The 25,397-nt window shown below is 42.4% G+C and overlaps 1 protein-coding gene across 7 annotated transcripts in view; it reads right to left on the bottom strand.

Moving 5' to 3' along the window:
* Positions 1-24,629, bottom strand: part of LOC101934454 (oncostatin-M-specific receptor subunit beta) — a 75,404-nt gene extending 50,775 nt beyond the window's left edge. The window contains exon 1 of one of the 7 annotated variants that reach the window (XM_005282214.5): positions 24,239-24,629. The gene's annotated coding sequence lies outside the window, so the exon portion shown is untranslated. Of the gene's footprint in view, positions 1-5,265; positions 5,396-7,858; positions 8,112-24,238 lie in introns of those variants that run through there. The other 6 variants (XM_065550030.1, XM_065550029.1, XM_008168701.3 and 3 more) reach the window with 6 other exon arrangements.
* Positions 24,630-25,397: the final 768 nt, after the last annotated feature.

Raw genomic sequence — 25,397 nt, 5'->3', positions numbered from 1 at the left:
TTACCTGAAGAAAGCCTCGTCCACCTCATCCCCCTGGTATGGTGGTCTGTAGCAGATTCCCACCATGACATCACCCTTGTTGCTCACACTTCTAAACTTAATCCAGAGACTCTCATGTTTTTCTGTAAATTCATACTGTAGCTCTGAGTTTAATGGACCTGATTTAGGTCAACTCTACTTGAGAACTCTTTGAACTGCTTAATGAGTGCTCAGAAACTTGCAAAATCAAACCTCCTCTTCGGAAGTTTTTCTTTTCCACTCAGTCAATAGGATCTTCCCATTTGCATTCTGCTTTCTTCAAAATTGTTTAAAGCATGAAATACTAGCTTATGCTCATGTTCCTGTGATAATCATGATGTTGATGTCACCATATGTTCTATGTGTCAATGACATGAACTGTGACATTATTTAAGTTTTAATCCTCATCTGACATTCCATACTACAAAAATCAGGACAAAATCTCAATTTATTACTAACTAAAACCTCCAACTATAGGATATTTGTGTTGGGGCTGGGTTTACTCATCTCATGAGAAATAAACAAATGTGGTGTTAATCTTAACCTAGTACAAGAAAAGGACAATTCCTGATGGTAAAAGAAACCCTGATCAGGGAGAAAAAACCCAAAGCATGAATCAGCTGCGGCATTCCAATCTCATGTTACTGTTTAGGCAAAATTGAAGCACAGAACCCCTCCCCTTAAGTGCAGCACGTAGTAGCAAGAGTTGAACTGTTACTCATCTAATTTGATGCTACTGCTCGTCTCATTCTAGTAAAGGCAAACAGAACGCAGCCAACTTTATTTCTGGATTAGCACAAGGCATTAAAAATAAAATTTGTGTTTAAACCATACTGTGTATAGATCTATTATAGCTGGCATAGAAAATTTCTCTAAAAACACTAACATACATATATTACCGGTATAAGATTAAAGAAAGCTAATAAGATGTCTTTCTGGATGCATGCAACATAAATCCACTGTTCTCATGGACTCAAGACTCCAAGGAACTGTCCAAGACTCAAGGAACTGATAACTATAGCTTTGTCAGGCTGACTTCACAGGTAGAACAGAATCTGAAAAGCGCTATGTGAAACCATGTGGGTTACTTTACTAAATAATAAATTACAGTAAACCAAATGTAGACAAAGAGAGGAACTAGTGCATGCTTACAATAAGCCACACAGTGCTGGACATTAGAACTTGTTTTACTGAGAGAGAGAGAGAATGCTGACTAGGATAGTCAGGTTATTCTCGACTGTCTTTAAACACTGCTACACAATCTTTCATTTTCTAAAGACACAGGCAGAAGCAATTTTGGTTTAATTTCTCATGCTAGGGAAGCAAGAATAAACCACTCCCCTACCCACTGTAAAAAAAAAATTCTTACAAGTACAAACCTATTCAGTGGACTCTCCCAAATTTGAACATCAATTATCTTTACATTCTGTACTATGAGCACTGACTTCAATGAGTTTCTCTGCATTTATGATGAAGTAAGTGAACACAGAATCTAGTTATATGAGACTGTCAGTTAAGAGGAGTCAAAGGAATGGAAATACCGACTTTATTTGTTAAAAATGTTACCGATTCAGGGATATATTAATTTGTCGCCTGGAGTGAATTTTTGTACTGTTTGGCCAAATAATTGATCTCCCTACTTACAACACATAGTATGTTCATATTCAGTGAATTCACATATAACCAAAGGACTGCTGCAAGAGCTGGCTATAGCAAACCAGTTATTTGCACTGTTAAAAAGTTTAGAAAAAAAATTCTAGCTGATCTAATTTAAGAGAGATAAACGGAAAATTATTCATATGAGTTTTGCACAAATTTCCCTTTCTGGTAGACTAATGGATAGTCTCTGCTGCATAAGTGCAATATGCAACTAAGCAGAATCCTTTCAAAGTAAGTAACATTAAACCTCGGACAACATTCTATTTAATGGATTTTATTTCAATTATACCAAAGGAGTACAGAGACACAGCTCTTTCTCTCCTTATTTAGGGGGAAAATCATTTAAAGTCAGTGGTGCTGAGTCTGTTTGTATTCGCACCAATTTCATGCCAGTATACAGGGCCGGTGCTACCATTAAGGCAAACTAGGCAGTTGCCTAGGGCGCCAAGATTTGGGGGCGCCAAAAAGCGGTGCCCCCAATTTTTTTTTACAGTGTTCCTGGGCTAGGCTGCCGGCGGTGCGCTGACATGTGTGGCTCAGACTCCCTCTCCCAGTGCAGCGGCCGCTCCACTTCTCCCGCCTCCCAGGCTTGCGGTGCCAATCAGCTGTTTGGCGCTGCAAGCCTGGGAGGGGAGGAGAATTAGAGTGGGGGCAGTGTGCTCGGGGAGGAGGCGGAGCAGAGGTGAGCTGGGGTGGGGAGCTGCCGCATGGCTCCCGGAGGGGGTGGGAGCTGCCGCAGGGGTGTGGCACCTCAGGGCGGAGGGGGGGCGGGAAACTGCCGCAGGGCTGGGGGGGCACAAGGTGGAAGTTTCGCCTAGGGCGCGAAACTTCCTTGCACCAGCCCTGCCAGTATAACTGTTTATTTCAGATGTATTATTCCCTGTTTATTCCCTGTATAAAGGAGTCATGTCTTGTAGGATTTAGCCCCAATTATTTTATCTGATTGCTGTTGGTGATGCAGACTAATTGTTGCTCATTATGGCCCTAATACTGTGAAATGCCGAATACCATGGCCCTGATTAAGCACAGCATTTAAGTACATGCTTAACTTTAAGCACATCAGCAGTCCTAGTAACTTAAAATTAAATATGCACTTAAGTGCTGTTCTAGATTGGAGCTAGCACACTCAGCAATTTATAGGATCAAGCTCACTCATGACACACACACACAATGAAATGAGAAAGCAGTCTGTATCTCTAACCAAGGGGTCAATCCTGTAGTCTTTATACAAGCTAACTTTCCATTAAACAAGTCACTGGGGCACACCTAATGTGAAAGAAGTTGGCAAATCTGATAAATTCTGTCTCTATTACAGGTCGCCTTTCAACTAGCATGGGCAGGCGAGAGAGCCATCTGCATTTGCGTGCACTTCTGTTCTTTGACTTTGATGTCATAGATGTAACCAGCTAAGAAAAACTTCCTAACAGTAAGTATGGTAGGACAATGGAATAAACTGCCTAGGGAAGTCATGGAATCTCTTTCACTAGACGTTTTCAAAAAAAGACTGGACAGCCATCTGTTTTGGATGGTATACACACAACAAATCCTGCATCTTGGCAGGGGATTAGACTAGATGACCCTGGCAGTCCCTTCTAACCCTACGGTTCTATGATTCTAAATTCACTGGGAATTTTGACTGAGTAATAACTGCAACATCAGGCCTTTTGCCTAAACTACTTTAGCTTAAAAAAAAAAAAAAAGTTTTCGTCTAAACTGAAATTTTAAACTACTTTCTAAAAATGAATACAAATGTGACCACCTAACTCCATTCATGTGTAGCATCAATTGATTTAGTGCATTTGATTTATGATATTGTATTGTTACTTATTATACATTAAGAATGGCTGGTACAATATTATATTCCTTTCTATGCATCATATATATTCCAGAGATAGCTGCAGCATTCAGCACTATTCAACACTATAATGATCTAATGCAGCATTTCTAAAAATGGGATCTGTGAGGGTACTCCAGGGGGTCCATCAACCCCGCTGCTCAACTTCTCCCCCTCCCTTCCAGTGCCTCCTGCACACCGGGGAACAGCTGTTCAGCGGCGTGCAGGAGGCACTGGGAGTGAGGGGGAGGAGCAGGGACGGGGCGTGCTCGGGGGGGCAGAAAGAGGCAGGGAAGAGAAGGGGCTGGGGTGGGGCCTGGGGCTAAGTGGGGGGTTTGGGGGTCTGTGAAAAATTTTAAATCAAAATGTGGGTCCTCAGGTTGCTAAAGTTTGAGAACCACTGATCTAATATAATGCTATATTTTGATCATATTTGTGTGTGATTGTAGTTAATTAAACCAAATTACAAGGAGAGAGGCTTTAACACCCCATTAAAAACCAAACAAAATTTAAACATTTAAATAACTAACATTTGATTAGGAACTAGGTAAGAAACATAATTCTTAATATGTAAAATATATAGTTATGGCTAATGCTTTGACTCAAGTGTCTTCCACAGAGCCATAAACATTCATTCTTCATTTATACAAAAACTTCAGATTGCAAATACTTGTAGTAAACAAACTACCCCATGATTAATACCAATTACTGTCAATGACTTATTTCATAAAAATAATAATTATAAACAGAGCAACAGAGCAGCATTCACAGAGTGTCTAACAGTATAAAACATTTCAGTCAAGGCTATGCCTTTGTAGAGCACAGAGCATATAGCTTTACCCACTGTCTGCAAAACATACAAATTCCAATCTTTTATAACCAGTGAACTAATCCAGAGGGGAGAAGGTTAACTTCAGCACCTGTATCCACCATGCATTTAGAGGTACACCATTAATTTATCGGATATGGGATACCAGTGCCCAGTGCCTTGCTGCATGAGATGATCGTACTAAAGGGGTCGCTTGCTGGAGGATTCTCAGCGATTTGAAGTCTTTAAATCATGATTTGGGGACTTCAACAGCTGAGTCAAGGGAGAGAATTCTTCCAGGAGTGGGTGGGTCAGCTTTTGTGGCCCGCATCATGCGGAAGGTCAGACTAGATGATAATAATGGTCCCTTCTGACCTTAGAGTCTATGAGTCTACTAAAGGAAATATCAGAGTCCCTGATAAAAGTGGTCGCATGTGGCTCCACGTTTACAGCATACATTTCAGGCCTCCCATCATTGCAAAACAGTATACGACAGTACTCTAATTTAAAGTGTCCTTCATTCCCACAAGCCCAGCACACAGCAGTTCTATACAGGCAGGCAGGGAAGTTGACCAAGTGACTCGTACTACCACAGCAGAAAGTGAGAAGCTGGCAACTTTTGCTGCTGAGGGTGCGGAACAGGAGTAGATAGCATTGTATGTCTTTTTTTGGGGTGATGGAAGCAGGAGCAGCTAATGGTTTAAGTGTAGACACGAAGGTAGCAGCAGTCTGAGACACAGACCCCTTTCAAACCGGGCCCTCTCAAATGCCTCACTGCTAGCAACTGAAGCATCAAAAGTTAGAGTTCTAACATCTTCAGCCAGTAACTGTTCACCCGGGCAGTCATTGGCTATGCTAGTCACAAAAATATCCCTGAGCATGTTCATCATAATGTTCCCAAATTCACAGTCCTGGGCCAACCACCACAAATGACACGCAAACTCACATATGGTTTTGTTGGGCTGCTGGCAAGCTTCAAAATATGTTTTCCTCAGCAAAACAGAATCTCCAGTCCCAAAATAATCATTGAGGCGCTGCACAGCCACATCAAAAGGAGGACTTGGGCTCTGGGAGTGCATTATAAATAGCAATGCCATCACGGGCTAAGTGGTTCTGTAGAAAGGGTAATCTGGCAGCATCACAAAGTTCAAGATCTGCACATACTGTAGTTCCAAAAATTCCAAATAAAGTATTGCCAGTCAACAGCCAAAGAATGTGCAGGCAGCATGTGTTGCAGAATAGAATCACTCGTCGCAATAATGTTACTCTCTGGTCCACCCCAGAACTGTTATACCAAAACACAAGGAAATCGAAGCTAGACATGCAAGTAGGTGGTCAATCAAACCAAAACATAGAATAACCATGAACCAGGCAAGTCAGCAACAGTGTGAACAAAAACATAACAGTCCAAATGGCAGGTTTGTAGCAGCAGGCCTTGGGTAACCGCACACACCCAATGCTATGTACATATACAGGAATAGGAACTGAAACACTGAGTTTAGAGAGCAGGAACCAGAAAATGAGCAGGAAGCAATAAGCAGGATGGCAACACACACACAGAGTTGTCATCATGAGGACATAAAGAATCGCAACCTTTGAATAAAATGCATATTTAATTTCAATAAAACATAATTCTTGAACAGTCATTTTAAGATTAACCAAATCTTTCTAAAAGGGAAAATAGTGTCATAATTGAACAACAAAGAGGAAAAAGGATTGGGAGGGAGAGGAAAAACATCTGTTATCCCCATAGCCAATAGTCAGGCAACAGTATTGCCTGCAAGACCAAAATGAGCAAATGAAAAATGCCCCCAAATCTCAGAAAAGATGACAAGTATAGCTCCTGTCCCACTGATTAATTGAATTGTTCAGTTGTCATTCCAAAGAGATAATAAAGTTATACTCCTCGAGAAATACTATTGTACTGTGCTATCTAATGAAACATTACCCTCCGTTTGCTTGGCCCTAGAGGAAGTCATGAATTATTGTAATGAGTTCACTGGAACCAGAATGTCTATTTATTTAATTCCTGCATGCTGTAGAAAAGGTCAAGGAACTCTCACACAAGTAGCCTGAATAAGGTAGACATGGAATTTTCATACTTTTTCCTTGCCATTTACTTTAGTCATCAAAATAATTCCATATTTTGAAATAGCAATTCTTTAGTAGTCAACTACAATGGTTCAACCAAATATTTTATACCAGTATCACTCAGTGATTAGATTAAAACGATAGCATCATATTTTGGGATGGATTCTGTGAGCCTTACTCATGCAGAGTAGAGCTAACTGCACAAACAGTCCCATACTGGAGTATGACACAACAGGACCAGGCTGTATATGTGTAGATGTAACAGGCTATATATGAGTGAATTTATTTACACTAAACCGCTTTACATCACTCTAGTAATGTAATGGGGCCTTAAATGGATATGAAATGAAACTCACTTTAAGACCCATTGCCAGAGTGCTGTAAAATACCTTTACTATAAATGATAATCAGGCCCTGTTTCTGAAGTCTTTTATACTACAGTTTACTGCTAATTTGAGAGATTTTTATTTACAAGTTTCATTAAGTTGTAGAGAAAATCTGCTTCTTCAAATTAGATTTATGAGCTAATTTATGAGCTAATTTTGTGTCTGCCTAAATTTTATCAGTGAGAAATTAAATCCATAAATAAACTATTTTACTAAATTGTGGGGCTTTAAAAAATATTTTCCATATTACAATAAACAGAGGAATTTGCATGTCTGAATAAATGTATTTTTCACATCTGCACTAAAATCAGAAATACACATAAGGCTAACTTATTACTTGCCAACTATTTTTTCCTTATCTTTAGTCATGTACATTTTCTTCTGGCCATTTCAACACCCTGAGTCAGATCCTCATTTGGTGTAAATCAGTGTAGCTCTATTGGTTTCAATACATGTATGCCACTTTACACCAGCTAAGGATCCAAGTTTCCACTATTCTTTAAAATGTTTACTCCCTTTTCAGCCTGTTTGCTCAAGTTTAAGGACCCTCAATATGTGACTCTTAAAACCTGATACTGCAAACTCAATTCATGTGAGTGAGGTCAGCTTATGAGGAAGAGTTTGCAGGAGCGGATTTCATTCGTAGAGGGAACTGATGTTAGGCACACTAGCAATTCACCAGTCTTACTCCTTCAAGAACTGCCCCAACAAATGTGTTCCCTTTCCCTTTCTCCGCAATGGCTATGGGAGGAGCCCTTTAACAGCAACATTGCTCATACCAATCCTTCCCATCCCTTCTCAGGTCTGGCTCAAGAACTGTCAGGCATGAAAGTGAGAGTGTGATGGTGAAGGAATTTAAAAAACAAAACCAAGCAAACTAACAAAAAAAAACCCGGGAGACAGACGATGACAGCAATAAAGAAACTGCAGCTGAAGAAGAAAAAAGAAAAGACAAATGATAACAGAGTGTCCGAAGTACGGGACATTATTCTAAAAGGCCTGTCCTTTTCAAAACAAATCAAAGAAACCTGTTAAAAATAACATGCTAACACAAATACCTACCAGGTGTCAGCTGAGTTTTTCCCTGTAGGACTTTCTTCTGCAATTTTCATGTCCTTCAGTCCCACTTTGTTAATTCCTTTCGCCCTTTCCCTGGCTTACTCCTCTCTCTCTCTCTCTCTCTCTCAACCCTGCACTTTATTTCCTGTTTTCCTGTCTTCCTCTCCTGTCTCCCCTCAGGATAATGTTTGAAAAGCAGCCAAAGGAAACTCGTAAGCTAATGCTGCTCTGTGACACCGTGGGTTTTGCTCTGTGCAGTGAGAGGAGTTGCGAGGGTGGGGATAATCACAGGAATGTTGCCAGCAGGGCCGTCCTTAGGATTTATGGGGCTCTATGTAGTAGTATTAAACTCAGGGCCGGCTCCAGGCACCAGCGAAGGAAGCAAGTGCTTGGGGCGGCCAATGGAAAGGGGCGGCACGTCCGGGTCTTTGGCGGCAATTCGGTGGCGGGTCCCTCAGTCCCTCTCTTCCTCTTTGAGCTGCCGCCGAAGAGGAAGAGAGGGAGCAAAGGACCCGCCGCCGAATTGCCGCCGAAGAAGGAAGCAATGCGATTGAGCTGCCACCGAAGTGCCACTGATCGGCTTTATCTTTTTTTTTTTTTTCCTCCTTCGCTTCGCCGCTTGGGGTTGCAAAAAAGCTGGAGCCGGCCCTGATTAAACTGGTGCCCCTATGCCTGATGGCAGCCCGGGCTCACAGCCCAGGATGGGGGAGGGACAAGGCAGCAAAGGATACCGAGACGCCCGGCCTACCTCATGGCAGCAGAGAGTCACAGTTCCCCCATGCCCTCTCCCTCACGCAGAATGCGCAGCACCGGCGCATTTAGCTCTGTGAATACGGCCCCTGCCTAAGGAGACTGCAGTGCGCACTGGGTGTGCGGGAGCCAACCTGCTCTTACCTGTTGTCATGGGCAGTGGGTGAAGCTGTCGCTTGGGGAAGCTAGCTCCCCAGCCCACCTCTTCTGCCTGTGGCCCTGCCTATACCCGTGCTCTGCCCCAGGCCTCGCCCCCTTCTGCAATTTCTTTCTAAAGAAAATGTGCTTTTAATTAGATACCTTCTGCATGTCCAGTCTTCACCATCTGGCATGCAGTGGAAAACATGCCAGACGGTGAACACTGGATATGCAGATGGAAACTAATTAAAAGCACTAAACTTGGGAATAAAAAATGTCAGTCACAGGTTTTTTGATATGCCCTGAAGTTTGTCAGAAATTTATTTGCCAAAACTTTGTAGTAAGGGTGAGTCAGCTGTCTTGCTGAATACAACATTAAATATTATGGAATGCATGATGCAGCTCTTCTGTTTTACATTTTCTTAATCACTATTTCTAAGCCGATTTTATATTTTAAATGTACTCTTAAGCCTTCATAAGATAATCGTTCCAGATTACTACATATTTAACTCACTGAAACAAAGACATTATTTTAAAGTAATCAGTCACAGAGGTTTAGTGTGTTCATAACAATGTTCATTGCTTTTAGAAAAAGGAAACCCTATTTTACTTTGTGTGATCTCCATAACAATAGACATGTTTATGAAATTTCACCATTTTTAAAAAATGGTTCCAAAGATTTTAGGTATAACAAAGGATTTTATATCTTACTAGGTTTTATCTTACTGATTTTGCTGGAGGGTTCTTTTAAAACTAGTTCACCAGATAGTCAGAAGTAAAGAAAGGGAAACTCTTTGTCCAGCTATCTGGAAGGAAAGGAGTGTTGTCCCTTTAAGTCTTCATTGCGGGAGAGGGGAGGGAGAAAGGGATGGACAGGAAGACTTTGGAAGCAAGTTTTTACTATAGTAATTAAAATTAAAATGTGTATTTTAGATAAGGGTGGTCTTTTGAAGGATTTATTTAAAAAACTATATGTCTGAAGATCCAAGCATTTAAGGCTAAAGATGATTGTGCCTCTAAAAATCTACACAAGGATTTTTTTAGAGATGTGATTTTATAATCTTCACCAACACACTAATGAAATATTTTTAAAGCAAATTTTAAACTAAGGTCCTGTAGACTAACATGTTCTGAGTAAATATTACAGTAATGCACAACTGTTTACTGTCAGTTTCTGAATTTACTGACAAATTTAGCTGGGGGTTGGCAAATGCCTGTTAAATGACTTCATTACCACTTGAATGGCTCTTTAACAGTTTCAATGTTGTGCTAATAGGTCTGGCAGGCTGGAAGGCTTTTTCACTTTTAAGTTACTAGATCCCCTCCGGAGTAAGAGTCACCAGGCTGCAGCAGCCAGCTGTGGTGGGAGCCTGCAGGAAGGGTCAGAACAGGGATAGGAGACCCAAGAGGGTAGACACTAAGACCCAGTGGTGCCCCAAATTTTCAGCTGCCCTACACAGCGGCATATGCTGCGTATGCCTAAGGACAGGGCTGGTTGCCAGGGAGGTGTAGCCAATGCAGTGTTACCATCTCCCATGATTTTGTCATGAATATCATGATAATTATTAGAGGGGTAGCCATGTTAGTCTGGATCTGTAAAAAGCAACAAAGAGTCCTGTGGCACCTTATAGACTAACAGATGTATTGTGCTCCAATACATCTGTTAATCTATAAGGTGGCACAGGACTCTTTGTTGATAATTATTGTTTTCCTTAAAGCCCTAGCTCCTGGAATCAAGTAGATATGTGATGATTTCAGCCTTCATTCTTAAAGAAACAGTAAGTTTCTAGCTCTCGTGGCTGTGGAGAAAGCTTCAAAATGTGACTCCAGTGCACCCTAAAGGCTCAAAAAGCAGAAGGCAAATAAAAAGAACACCACATCTATTGTATTAATTTTACATAATCTCGTGATTTTAAAGCCAATCTCATGATTTTTGAACATTTGGGGTTGGCATTACTGCCAATGCCAGTGCTGGTGGAAGGCCAAGAGACAAAGAGGAAAACAGTCAAGGGCATGAAACTCATAGGGCTCCACTTGTGAATCTGTGATCTATGTGTGACATTTTGGCCACAAGACAGCCTATTCAGCAGCATCACTACTAATCCAGGTTTCAGAGTAGCAGCCGTGTTAGTCTGTATCCGCAAAAAGAACAGGAGTACTTGTGGCACCTTAGAGACTAACACATTTATTAGAGCATAAGTTTTCGTGGACTACAGCCCACTTCTTCGGATGCATATAGAGTGGAATAGATATTGAGGATATATATATACACACATACAGAGAGCATAAACAGGTGGAAGTTGTCTTACCAACTCTGAGAGGCCAATTAAGTAAGAGGAAAAAAAAAAAAACTTTTGAAGTGATAATTAAGATAGCCCAGTACAGACAGTTTGACAAGAAGTGTGAGAATACTTACAAGGGGAGATAGATTCAATGTTTGTAATGACTCAGCCATTCCCAGTCCTTATTCAATCCTGAGTTGATTGTGTCTAGTTTGCCTATCAATTCTAGCTCAGCAGTCTCTCATTGGAGTCTGTTTTTGAAGTTTTTCTGTTGTAATATAGCCACCCGCAGGTCTGTCATTGAATGACCAGACAGATTAAAGTGTTCTCCCACTGGTTTTTGAGTATTATGATTACCCACGAAAGCTTATGCTCCCAATACTTCTGTTAGTCTCAAAGGTGCCACAGGACCCTCTGTTGCTTTTTACAGATTCAGACTAACACGGCTACCCCTCTGATACTTGACAAGTACTCCTGTTCTTCTTACTACTAATCCAGCAATCCTAAAGGAAAGATTAGATAGAATAGCTGTTCCCCTAAACACCAGGCAATGCGGAAGGTAGGTGTTCCTCTTCTTTGGGGTTTTTTGCATGGGAAGGGGAGCATATGATCCATCGAGGGCACAGTTTAGGCAAGTACTGTGCAAACTTCCCCAAATGGCTCTCAGTTCTAACCTGTACCACCACTGGCTACTCCAGTCCAAACTTCTCCTAAGCAGGGATTGATAGTTGTGCCAAACTGCAAGACAGTTTACATGATATGGATAAAACCAAGGGTACTTGCCAACACATACTGTGACTTCTTATAGAGCTGACTGAGTTCGGATAGGCCAGCTGGTGGCTGTGGAGATTTAGGACTCCAATTTTCAAGTTGCCCCTACTTCCTTTATCTTCCTAAGGTTTCAGTTTTTGTGGGAGAATAGGGCAAGCAGATTGCCAGCCACTCCTGCCTACTCTCCTAAGTGCAGCACTGACATAACACTGAACATGGCATTTCACACACAAATGTAAATGTTACCAGTAATTCTGCTGGGAAAAATTCCTTTAGTACATAACATCTGATGTAATAAGACGGACATGACCCTTTCAGTCTAGTTTATACTGGGTAACACTGTATACTTTATTGATCAATAGTGTAAAATTAATAATGGATCAAAGTACAGTTTCCCACATTCACTGGTTAAAATGTGATCTACAGAAAACATTTGGTGTCCAAGATTCAGTGAATTGTTATATTATTTGTACTGGGGGTGGCATCTACGGATGCCAGTTGCAGATCAGGGCCCCTGTGATGGCATGTCCACCCAACAGGAGGAGGACAAGCCCTGAGCAAGTTAATATGGGCCAGGAGGGGCCAATTAACCTTATATTCTGCACCTGGAGTGGAACCAGAACTGGATAAAACCTAATGGGAGATGAAGCCCACCTGGGGGAGGAACTGGGTTAGGATTATAAAATATGAAGGGGCTACAGGGATCTGCAGTCACTCCCTAAAGGAAAAGGGAATTGGCTGGGGACAAGGAGGAGACCCCAAGGGAAAGTAAGCCCTGGGGTCCTGTTCTGGACTGGGCAGTCTGGTAAGAGGTTAGGAAGGGTGAAGTAGCCAGGGGGAGCAGAGGAATTTCCAGAGGTAAACCAGAGATAGGCAAAGAGATAGAGAGGTGGGGTAGGAAGGAGCCCAGGTAAACAGCAACAGGGTCTGAGACTAGGCAGACCTGGATCTCTAGTTATAGGTTCTCTGGGCTGGAACAGAGTACCAGGCAGACCTGGGTTCCCTTACCAGCAGCTGGAAAAATGGCACAAGACCCAGAGACTTGAAAAATCAACCGGACAGTTTGTCCTATAGGACCTGGAAGGTGAGAAACTACATAGTGACCTAGCTGGAGGGCTGAGTCATGAAGAATGAGCACCCTGCGGTACAGAGCGGCCACGGCGTGAGCAACTGATGGAAGCTGGCACCAGGTGGAGCAAGAGCTAATTCCCAGCCAGAAAGAGGTGCATGTGTGGTGAGTAGCAACCCCCTTACAGCCCTACTGTGCTGCATGTTGTACAAGTACATAACAAAAAGACAGCCCCCACCCCAAAGATCTTAGGTTTGCAGACCTCAGATTAGCCCTGCCTAAATTATTCTTCTTACAGCTCCATGGTCCATGTCATTCTTTCAGTTTTCAAGTATGTAAAAGGTTGTTACAGAGAGAAGGAAGATTGTTTTTCTTAACCTCTGAGGATAGGACAAGAAGCAATAGGCTTAAATTGTAGCAAGGAAGGTTTAGGTTGGACATTAGGAAAACTTCCTAATTGTCAGGGTGGTTAAGCATAAATCGCCTATGGAGGGGTTGTGGAATCTCCATCACTGGAGATTTTTAAGACCAGGTTAGACAAACACCTGTCAGGAATGGTCTAGCTAATTAGTCCTGCCATGAGTGCAGGGGAATGGACTAGATGACCTCTCAAGGTCCCTTCCAGTTCTAAGATTCTATGTAGATTATTGTGATTTTTGGTAATACTGTTCCATAGAGAAGATGGAGTGATCGAAAAGGAGTAATGCCTGGAATCATTTCACAAAAGTAACAGAACACACCGTTAAATGTAAACTGTGTAATTCAGAGCTGAGGTGTGCAAACAGCACCGGAGCAATGCTGAACCATTTGAAGCTGAAACATCCCTCTGTTTCATGTGGGGAAAAAAGGCAAAAATCAAACAACGTTGACAGCGTTTGTTTCTGGCAGTTCAAGAAAATGCAACACACAACGTGACAAAAAACTAACAGAGTTGTTGTGCACCATGATCACTATAGATATGCTGTCTGTAAATGTCATTGAGGGTACAGGTTTTCATGCATTGATGAGTTTTGTAGAACCTGAATACTGTGTGCCTGTGAGACAAGACTATAACCTTGAGACGAGAAGAGCTATGAAGACTGTGTGAAGTCTGTCTGGGAAAAATTGAAAAACGCCATGACTGCTAGACAGTATTAACTAGAGAAAGCTACTAGACTATCACTTGCCATTATATTGAAAATTGGGAGCTTTGATCTGCAATTCTAGAAACCGAAAGTATGGCAGAACATACAACGGAAAACCTTGCTGAAAAATTAAACACTACAGTGGAATGATGGGGTCTGGCAGGCCATGTCTTGGCGTGCGTACACAATAATACAAGCAACATTCTGCTTTCCAACACACCGAGGTATGTTACGTGGGAATCTGTCATTTGTTTTGCCCATACTTTGCAGCTAGCCATAAATGCTGGGTTTTCTTCAAGTAGTGTGGATCATGCTGTTGCAGCTGCAAGTAGACTAGTTGCACACTTCCACCACAGCACTGTGGCTGCAAAAGCACTTGAAAGAAAACAAACACAGCTTCAGGTTAAGCGACACTGCCTGATCCAGTCACGTAAAACTCACTGGAATTCAGTATATGACGTGTTCGAAAGACCCTGTGAGCAAAGGTGGGCTATAACAACTGTGCGCTTTCAGATAGCTCTGTAACAAAACAATCTGATGCCCGAACGATTCAGCTGCAAGGTGAGCACTGGCAATTAACAGAGGACATCTTAACACTACTTTCCACTTTAAAATGTGCTACAACTGCCATGTCTGCTGAACAGTCAGTGTCAATTTCAAGTATTTATCCAATTTGCAAGTCTTGTCCAAACTCACCTCAGAAGCAAAGTTCCTGTCGAAAATGGAAACGTTTCTGATTTCAAGGCTGCTGTTCGTCACTCTCTGAAACATTGCATGAAACCCAACAATCCTGCCATAACTGCCGAACCTGCACTTATTGCTTCCTTGTTAGATCCACACCATAAACACATGTGGTTTCTTTCGCCTGTTGTCCAGATTGCTGGTAACTCAAAGCATCTGCAACTTGCATCGATGTTAGAAATAGAAGAACTTCCGAGTGCTAGTGCTGAACCGGATCAGCCGATACAGCCAGTGCCAAAAAAAAATGCGTGAAACTGAGAAGAGTGTTATAGTGATGCTTTTAGGTGGAGATTATGCCAAAAAGGAGAATGCAGTAGAAAATGAACTGGAAAATTACTTCAGGGAGCCTTGTCCTTCATTGGAATGCAGTCCATTGAAGTGATGGAAGGTCCATGCAAAGCATTTTCCAAGGCTTGGGAAACTGGCAAAGAGTACCTGTGCATTCCAGAAACGTTTGTGCCTGCAGAACATGCGTTTTCCAATGCTAGCCTTACTAATCGGCTGCACACAAGACTGACACCAGAGCATGTAAACATGTTATTTTTTCTTAACAAAAATCAGCAGTAGAGTTGAAATTCTAATCGGACTTTTTTGTATTTTTGGACAGCTAAAGGATAATATGTAGAAAGTTAAACAAAAAAGTGGGTTTTACACATAAGACTGGCTGTTTTTGTTAATAAAGGCACTTGATAAAGATAATATATATGTATGATAGATTCAGTGTGAACCAGTGGCACTGGAACATTTTTAATAGTGGGAGCCTGGGCCTGGCAGCCGGGACCCCATGTAAAATGTGGGGGTTCTGCAGGCACCCCCGCACTCCTAGTTCCCGTGCCTATGATGTCAGTTCCATAGCAATCGTTCCGACTCCTAACAATGCGGAACCTAGTTCCACATACACTATGAAATGGTATTGCTGCGGTGTTTTTAATGTGCACATTAGACATTTAACCATTAACTGAATACATTACCGGTAAGACAGATGCTTATCAAGTAACCAGTTAACATTTTACATCCCTAATTCACACTTATGCTACTAAGGATATATCTAGACTAGAGAGTGTGGCCTTCTTATAACTTGAATTGACTGATTGCCAATGAACATTAGTTAACTAACATGACTGTAAATGCTAGTCTAACCATGCTGCAGATGTTTGCAATTTACTTGTGGCTTGGCTCATTTAAGCCATCTTTATTACCTCCCAGGACTGGAAGTTACGACTCCTATGCCTATAGTCAGCTCCCCTGGTATGGTGAGAGTGTGGAGACAAGGATGGCTCTGTTATGGTAGTGTTGTCGTCTTTTGTTTGTCTTAAATTAAATAAAAGGTGACATATCATACCTATAGTTAAAGATGAGTGGAGGCCTCTCCTGCCCTGACTGACAAAGGCAGCTTCCTCATTCCATCTGTTGGCGGAATCTCACCTAGATGGGGGGGGGGAAGGGGAACGTTTCCCAGTTTCTTGCTGGTCTCCCCGTATCTATGTTGAAGGCTCATTCCTCCACCCAATTTCCAGTGGTGAAGAGGGAGACCTTTGAGCCAAAAGGATCATTATGGAGCTGTCGGCTGGAGAAACATGCTTCAGTTCTATGGCTTTCCTAATGTTCTTCACTGACTGCTAGACAGCCAGGAAAGAATTTACCATTCAACAGGACCTTTGGGATAGTAAAATAACAATTGTTTGGATTTGTACAGCATCTCTCATCGAATGCTCCCATTCTCTCACTTTTACAGGCAAGGAAGCTCAGGCTTGGGAGCTAAATGACTTATCTAAGGTGAGCCCATGATCAAATTTGTGTTTAGATCCCTCATCTCCTGACTCCTAGCTTTCTGCATCTGACTCCTCCACTTGGAAGTCAACTGTATGCAGCTGAAATTTGACTGAAGTGGCTACTTCCAGGAGGAAATGTCCCTCCTCAGAATAGGCAGCAACCCCTGTTCTTAGTACATATTTGGAGGCTCACAGAGATTCTGTGGAGTAGCATCCACTGAGGCAGCCTGGGACTGAATAGACCCCTTAAGAAATTAAATATGGCATTGATTAGTGCATATTATGACCCGCTAACTCTTAGTATTTTGAAAAAATACACAGTTGAAGTACTGAGTTCTACAAAGTAGCCAATCTTTTTTACATATGCAGTCTTTTTCTGTGTGTATATATATATATATATCTTCATGAGAGTGAGAGAAAGCATCTACTGAGCTGTTGTGGTTAATGGGTAAATAACAGGCTTTTAAAAAATGCTTATGTAAGAAATGAACTGATACCATTCAGATCTGCTAGGCACATAAAGTTGTACTTAAGTCATTACTTAGTTCTTGTTTCTCTGATACATACAAAGCTCTTTAGAAACCTAACCCCATGCATTATTACCCAAACAGGAAAGACATTATGTAATTAATAATATTCTCCTGTGAAGGCTTTTATTCCAAACAAAAAAGAGCATTACATGTTCATGTGTCTCTTAAAATATGTGAAGTCCTTGCACTCCCCATACCCATCAAGGTGGAGGAAGACAAGCTATATCACAGTCGGTAAAGTGCCAGGGTCCAGGTCTGTGACTGATACTGATGGAATCAGTAGCCCAACATAAGGGATTCTACAGCAATAAGAGAGCTAGTATATGATCTACTTCAGGCATGAGCTACATGTACTGATGTCAGGATTTGGTTTACTCTGGACTAGGGGAAGACATGCAATCAAAAATTAGCCTGATCCAGCAGGATACAGGTGATCTATTGAAGTTTTTGCTGCTTGCTTCCACCCAGATATGCTGAGGTTTGCTGAAGTAAATGTGGGGGAGGAGGGAGAAGGAGAGAGAGACAGCAGAAGCAATACTTCTTTCCTCTGTTTTGACTGTACAGTTGCATTTGTGACCAAAATTTGGTATGATTTGACAGGATCCAGATGAGAAAGCTGAGTTTTTGCAGGGCTGTTGTGATCAGATGCATCCAGGTCTGTATTTCTGAGATGCACTGGAGCAGGTAAACATGTTCTCTTAAGTAGTGGCATCTTGGAAACTGAGCCAAAATCTGGCAGGATCTAGCAAGGCGGATTTGCATCATTGTTGTTCGGATGTGTTCAGATTTTTGTTGTTGTTGTTGGAGCAATGTATTTAAACAATGAACCTTGAAGTATTGGGGCCAAAAATTAGTTGCTCCAGCAGATACTAGATGTAGTATTGGACTGTATTGCTGGGCCAGGATGCATCAGGGTATCTGAAGAGGAGCATTGATATTTGTTCTCTATTTATGCAGTAGAAATTGTGGAACTGAGACCAACAAGTGTCAGGATCCAGCTTTTAACTCCCCGTTCCCACATTCTTTCTAAGTTCTACGGCAAATGTGTCTAGAGTCATGCACACCAGTCATTTTGTGGTCACAGTTGGAATATTTGAGGCTACAAGTTTACCCTAATTGTAGCCTCATTTGTAAAAAGTATTGTACCACCTTGTGAACTTTCATATAATATATAATAAAAAACATTGCTGTAAAGTAGGTTAATTTACTTTCAGTAATGAAAGTTATAAACAGGTGCAAGAGAACCAGACAGTAAGACTACATTACTCCAAACAGTAAAGCCCATGCTGATATGACTAAGGACTATGTTTGGTAAAAGTGGAAGATAAATGAATCAAAGTTGGTGTGTCAGATATTAGGCCTAGGGCTGTCGATTAATCGCAGTTAACTCATGCCATTAACTCAAAAAAAGTCATCGTAATTAACCACCCTTTTAAATGGCACTGTTAAACAATAGAATACCAATTGAAATTTATTAAATATTTTTGGATGTTTTTCTACATTTTCAAATATATTGATTTCTATTACAACACAGAATACAAAGTGTACAGTGGTCACTTTATTTTTTATTACAAACATGTGCACTGTAAAAGTGATAAAGAAATAGTATTTTTCAATTCACCTCATACAAGTACTGAAGTGCAATCTCTTTATCATGAAAGTTCAACTTACAAAATGTAGAATTATGTACAAAAAATAACTGCACTCAAAAATAAAACAATGTAAAACTTTAGTTCCTGCAAGTCCACTCAGTCCTACTTCTTGTTTAGCCAATCACTAAGACAAACATGTTTGTTTACATTTATGGGAGATAATGTTGCCCGCTTCTTATTTACAATGTTCCCTGAAGGTGAGAACAGGCATTTGCATGGCACTTTTGTACCATTGCAAGGTATTTACGTGACAGATACGCTAAACATTCATATGCCCCTTCATGCTTTGGCCACCATTCCAGAGGACATGCTTCCATGCTGATGATGCTCGTTTAAAAAAAGAATTTGTTAATTAAATTTGTGACTGAACTCTTTGGGGAGAATTGTAATCTCGGATGATGACCCAGCATATGTTGTTCGTTTTAACAACACTTTCACTGCAGATTTGACAAAAGAAGGTACCAATGTGAGATTTCTAAAGATAGCTACAGCACTCAACCCAAGGTTTAAGAATCTGAAGTACCTTCCAAAATCTGAGAGGGATGAGGTGTGGGGCATGCTTTCAGAAGTCTTAAAAGAGCAACACTCCAATACAGAAACTACAGAACTGGACCACCAAAAAAGAAAATTAACCAAGGGTGTGCTGTCTGCTGGGTGCTAAGATATGGGATGTGGACCTGAGGCTGAAGAGGATCCTAACGGGAGCAGGAAAGAATCCACTGATTGTCCTTCATGTGGGAACAAATGATATGGCTAGATTCTCGCTGGAACGTATCAAGGTAGACTATGCCAGGCCGGGGAAGACGCTTAAGGAAATCGAGGCTCAGGTGATCTTCAGTGGGATTCTGCCTGTTTCTAGAGAAGGGCAACAAAGGTATGACAAGATTATGACGATCAACAGATGGCTCAGGCAGTGGTGCTATAAGGAGGGCTTTGGAATGTATGGCCACTGGGAGGCATTCATGGACAGAGGACTGTTCTCTTGGGATGGACTTCACCTGAGTACGGAGGGAAATAGACTTCTAGGATGGAGGCTGCCACAACTGATTAAGAGAGCTTTAAACAAGGAATTGGGGGGAGATAGTTGGGAGATGTCCAGGTAATCTCCATGCCGGATTTTAACATTGAGAGGGAAGAAAACGTAGTCAGAAAGGATACAGCCATGGGTAGGAGAATGGACATAAGCAGGGAGGGTAGTGTAGATACCAGTCTAATAAGTGATACTGGCAGTAGAATGTCTGGGCCTAATCGGGTAAAGCCAAACAGCAAAAATTGAGATGTTTGTACACCAATGCGAGGAACCTCAGTGACAAAATGGAGGAAATAGAGTTACTGGTGCAGGAAGTGAAACCAGATATTATAGGGATAACAGAAACATGGTAGAATAGCAGTCATGACTGGAGTACAGGTATTTAAGGGTATGTGCTGTTTAGGAAAGACAGAAATAAAGGCAAAGGTGGTGGAGTAGCATTGTATATCAATGATGAGATGGACTGTAAAGAAATAAGAAGGGATGGAATGGATAAGACAGAGTCTGTCTGGGCAAAAATCACATTGGGGAAGAAAGCAACTAGAATCTCCCCTGGGATAGTGCTTGGGGTGTCCTGTACTACAAGGAGTGGAAGATGGGAGGGATCAGCAAGGAAAGCTACCTTATTGAGGTCAGAACATGTAGGGATAAAGTGAGAAAGGCCAAAAGCCATGTAGAGTTGGACCTTGCAAAGGGAATTAAAACCAGTAGTAAAAGGTTCTATAGCCGTATAAATAAGAAGACAAAGAAAGAAGAAGTGGGACCACTAAAAACTGAGGATGGAGTGGAGGTTAAGGATAATCTAGGCATGGCCCAATATCTAAACAAATACTTTGCCTCAGTCTTTAATGAGGAGCTTAGGGATAATGGTAGGATGCCAAATAGGAACGAGGATATGCAGGTAGATATTACCACATCCGAGATAGACGCCAATCTCGAACAGTTTAATGGGACTAAATCGGGGGGCCCAGATAATCTTCATCCAAGAATATTAAAGGAACTGGCACATGAAATTGCAAGCCCCTTAGCAAGAATTTTTAATGAATCTGTAAACTCAGGGGTTGTACCATATGACTGGAGAATTGCTAACATAGTTCCTATTTTTAAGAAAGGGAAAAAAAGTGATCCGGGTAACTACAGGCCTGTTTGTTTGACATCTGTAGTGTCAAGGTCTTGGAAAAAATGTTGAAGGAGAAAGTAGTTAAGGACATTGAGGTTAATGGTAATTGGGACAAAATACAACATGGTTTTACAAAAGGTAGATCGTGCCAAACCAACCTGATCTTCTTTTTTAAGAAGGTAACAGATTATTTAGAAAAAGGAAATGCAGTGCATCTAATTTACCTCGATTTCAGTAAGGCATTTGATACAGTTCCACATGGGGAATTATTAGCTAAATTGGAAAAGATGGGGATCAATATGAAAATTGAAAGGTGGATGAGAAACTGGTTAAAGAAGAGACAACAACAGGTCGTACTGAAAGGTGAACTGTCAGGCTGGAGGGAGGTTACTAGAGGAGTTCCTCAGAGATTGGTTTTGGAAGCAATCTTATTTAATCTTTTTATTACTGACCTTAGCACAAAAAGTGGGAATGTGCTAATGCGGATGACACAAAGCTGGGAGGTACTGCCAATACAAAGAAGGACTGGGATATCATACAGGAAGATCTGGATGATCTTGTAAACTGGAGTAATAGTAATAGGATGAAATTGAATAGTGAAAAGTGCAAGGTCATGCATTTAGGGATTAACAACAAGAATTTTTGTTATAAGCTGGGGATGCATCAGTTGGAAGTAACAGAGAAGGAGAAAGACCTCGGAGTATTGGTTGATCACAGGATGACTATGAGCAGCCAATGTGATATGGCCATGAAAAAAGCTAATGCGGTCTTGGGATGCATCAGGCGAGGTATTTCCAGTAGAGATAAGGAGGTGTTAGTACCATTATACAAGGCACTGGTGAGACCTCATCTGGAATATTGTGTGCAGTTCTGGTCTCCCATGTTTAAGAAGGATGAATTCAAACTGGAACAGGTACAGAGAAGGGCTGCTAGGATGATCTGAGGAATGGCAAACCTGTCTTATGAAAGGAGACTCAAAGAGCATGGCTAGTTTAGCCTAACCAAAAGAAGGCTATGGGAAGATATGATTGCTGTCTATAAATATATCAGAAGAATAAATACTAGGGAGGGAGAGGAATTATTTAAGCTCAGTACCAATGTGGACACAAGAACAAATGGATATAAACTGTCCATCAGGAAGTTTAGACTTGAAATTAGACAAAGGTTTCTAACCATCAGAGGAGTGAAATTCTGGAACAGCCTTCCAAGGGGAGCAGTGGGGCAAAAGATATATCTGGCTTCAAGACTAAGCTTGATAAATTTATGGTGGGGATGATATGATGGGATAGCCTAATTTTGGCAATTAATAGATCTTTGACTATTAGTGGTAAATATGCCCAATGGCCTGTGATGGGATGTTGGATGGGGTGGGATCTTAGTTACTACAGAGAATTCTTTCCTGGGTGTCTGGCTGGTGAGTCTTGCCCACATGCTCAGGGTTTAGCTGATCGCCATATTTGGGATCAGGAAGGAATTTTCCTCCAGGGTAGAGTGGCAGAGGCGCTGGGGGTAGTGGGGGGTTCGCCTTCCTCTGCAGCGTGGGGCATGGGTCACTTGCTGGAGGATTCTCTGCACCTTGAAGTCTTTAAACCACTATTTGAGGACTTCAATAGCTCAGACATAGGTTAGGGGTTTGATAAAGGAGTGGGTGGGTGAGATTCTGTGGTCTGCGTTGTGCAGGAGGTCAGACTAGATGATCATAATGGTCCCTTCTGACCTTAAAGTCTATGATTTAACCTTCTGCTGGTGACATCAGACTCCGATGATGAAAATGAATATGCGTCTGTCTACACTGCTTTGGATCATTATCAAGCAGAACCGGTCATCGGCATGGACACATTTGGCACGTAAATATCTTGCGAGGCCAGCTACAACGGTACCATGCGAACGCCTGTTCTCACTTTCAGGTGACATTGTAAACAAGAAGCAGGCAGCATTATCTCCTGCAAATGTAAACAAACTTGTTTGAGCGATTGGCTGAACAAGAAGTAGGACTGAGTGGATTTGTAGGCTCTAAAGTTCTTATTTTTGAATGCAGTTATTTTTTTGTACATAATTCTACATTTGTAAATTCAATTTTCATGATAGAGATTGCACTACATTATTCGTATTAGGTGAATTGAAAATACTATTTCTTTTGTTTTTACAAATATTTGTAATAAAAAATAATACAAAGTGAGCACTGTACACTTTGTATTCTGTGTGGTAACTGAAATCAATCTATTTGAAAATGTAGAAAACATCCAAAAATATTTAAATAAATGGTATTCTGTTATTCTTTAACAGTGTGATTAATCACAATTAATTTTTAATCACTTGACAGCCCTAATTAGTGGGCAAAATAATGGGGATAGGCTATTATACACATCACTCCCTTTTTGGGTCCTTAAAGAAATATTTGGTGGGGGAAAGGGTATAAGAATAGGAAGACTACTGAAGCAAGTTTCAGTACCATGGCTACCATCCCAATTGTCTCCTGAGATCTCCTTCATCCTAATCCTAAAAGCTGTCCTGATCAGGCCAGAGAGAGAGGGACCCAAAAATATTGCCACCTCTATTGGCTCCAGCTGAATCCCCAACACCATCTGGGATGAAATGGGACAGGGATGAAATGGGACAGGGCTTTAACTAAAGTAGAAGCAGCAACAGCTCCAGTCAATCTCAACTAACTTTTTGCCTATCCCCAAAAGGACAGTTATTACTACCCAAGAGACTGTCAAAGAAGGGTATCTTTTTCTTTTTAAAATCTCTCTCCAGCTAAAGAGAAACAAAGGATCTTGTTAAAATGAAAGCCTTACTTAATATTGTACATTACAAATGCTGTAACTGTTCCTTCTATCTGTATCTTTAATAAAAAGTTTAAAAGATTTTTAACGATGTTTGCATTGTTCTAAACAGGCTGAGACCTGTGTGTACCAAACCTGGAACTTGATTAATGCTGGCCAGTGTTTGCGATATGTTAACGGCTTTGGCCAATCTAACTAAATAAGCTCGGGCAAATGTTTGGAACCCAATTAACATCTAATAAATAAATCTAACTAAATATTCATCCCTCTCTGGGTCACTGCAGGAGGAGTCTGAGAACAAAACCGCAGGATGTGTTAATTAACTAGATCCTTACCAAGCACTACAGAAGTTTGAAATTCAAAGAGAAAACCTTTGCAATAAATACTTGCTAGTGGTAGAAAAGCCCCCTTTCAAAAGCCACCAGTGGAACCTCAAGGGCTGTTGTTGGCCATGGATGGGGGGGGGGGGGGGCGAGGGGATATAAACTTGACCGCCACCATCCCCCAAATCACCACCCATGTTGGGTGCCCAGGAAGGAGTCATCCTCCCCTGGAAAATAAACGGAGTAAAGAGAGAAGAGAGCGGGAGAGAGGCGCTAGCGGAAGAGGGGTACTCACTGCCTTGGCTGATGGAGCTGTCTCAGTGACTGAGTGACGCTCGTCGCGAAGGCGTCCAGCCTGGCTAGGGGAAGGCACCTGGAGCGGGGCACGTGCTGCATGCAGAGCCCTCCCTTCCCCCGCTCGTTAGCAGGGATTGGGAAGCTGGGAGTCTGAGCAGCTGGGCCGGGCTTCAGTGTGTGTCAGCCAGGGCTGCTCCGGCTCCGTGCTCGCCAGCTGTCCCCGGGGTGAATCAGCCACCCCGGCTGGCTTTACGGGAACGGCGGCTTGGAGCGGGAGGGGGCTGCACTTTCCCGCCTCCTTCTCGGCGCGGGGGGCCGCGCAGCGGCCGCAGTTCCACGTGCGGGGGCCGGGTGCTTCAGCCCCAGCGAGGGCGGGCGGGCGCGCGGCCAGCGCATTCCACGCCCGGCCGCCGCTCTCCGCCGCGGGTGATGCGGTAGGAAATTCCCTGCCCTCCAGCTCCGGGAAGTTGAATCACTTCAGCGGGCTGGAGGGTCCGTTTTCCCAGGCGGAGGTGGCTGGAACTTGCTTTATCTTGGCCCGTTTCCCACGCCCCCGGGGCCAGCTGGGAGGCAGACCGAGGAGGGTTGAATTAGGGTCATGGGCGGGCTGAGTCTGTCCTGCGGGGACCTAGTCCGACAAGAAGGGGACAGCGAGAGCGCTGCTGGTGTCCTGCGTGCGGAGAGGGGTTGAGTCTAGCTCTGGGTTCGCTAACACGTGTTAGCTACCCCCGACCTGCGCGTGCTGGCTGGCCTTAGGAAGCACCTTTAGCTGGTCGTGTTCTGGGCTCCTGCCTCCAGGCTGTCACCCAGTCAGCGTGTTGGCTAAGCCCCACCTAAACTCGACCACTTTTCCTAAGTAAAGATAAAGCCAGTCTTGTGTGCGAGCCCTTTCAGCCCCGCACCTCCCCGGTTATGGCCCAGGAGGGGAGAGACTTAAGATCGGATGAGGAGTCAGAAGGGGAGAGACTGGGAAGGGGGACCAGCCAGGTTGTCACTCTCCAATCAGCTCTCTTTAGGAGGGGTGCCTGGTGTGCCTACTGCTTCTTACTCCCAACCTCGAGATCATTTTATGGGGAGGTCAGGGGCCTGCTCTCTCTTCCCATCTGGTAGCAGCATGACCAGGAAACACTGGCTTCCACTGAAGAATCCCAGTGCCT

This window comes from Chrysemys picta, chromosome 6, assembly GCF_011386835.1.
Source record: "Chrysemys picta bellii isolate R12L10 chromosome 6, ASM1138683v2, whole genome shotgun sequence".
NCBI lineage: Eukaryota > Metazoa > Chordata > Testudines > Emydidae > Chrysemys > Chrysemys picta.
Note: the sequence above shows the minus strand (reverse complement) of the source record. Positions and strands in the feature narration are given on the sequence as shown.